This window comes from Meleagris gallopavo, chromosome 16, assembly GCF_000146605.3.
Source record: "Meleagris gallopavo isolate NT-WF06-2002-E0010 breed Aviagen turkey brand Nicholas breeding stock chromosome 16, Turkey_5.1, whole genome shotgun sequence".
In the NCBI taxonomy this organism is placed as follows: domain Eukaryota; kingdom Metazoa; phylum Chordata; class Aves; order Galliformes; family Phasianidae; genus Meleagris; species Meleagris gallopavo.
In genome coordinates, this window is record NC_015026.2 from 7,058,426 (window position 1) to 7,058,635 (window position 210).

Sequence of the window (210 nt, forward strand, 5' to 3'; positions counted from 1 at the left end):
CACCGTGCAGCACCAGGACTCCGTATCCTGCCACGGGGCGGCGCGAGGGCGAGGGGGGCGTGTGAGCCGGGGTTACGGTGTGACGGGGGGGTCCCGGCTTGAGAGAGGGGCCCGGTTTGGGTGGTCGTGGTGCTGCAGTGGGATCTCTGTGTGATGGGAGAGGGAGCGCTTGTGTGACGGGGGATTCCTGCTGTGGGGTCCCGCTGCTGC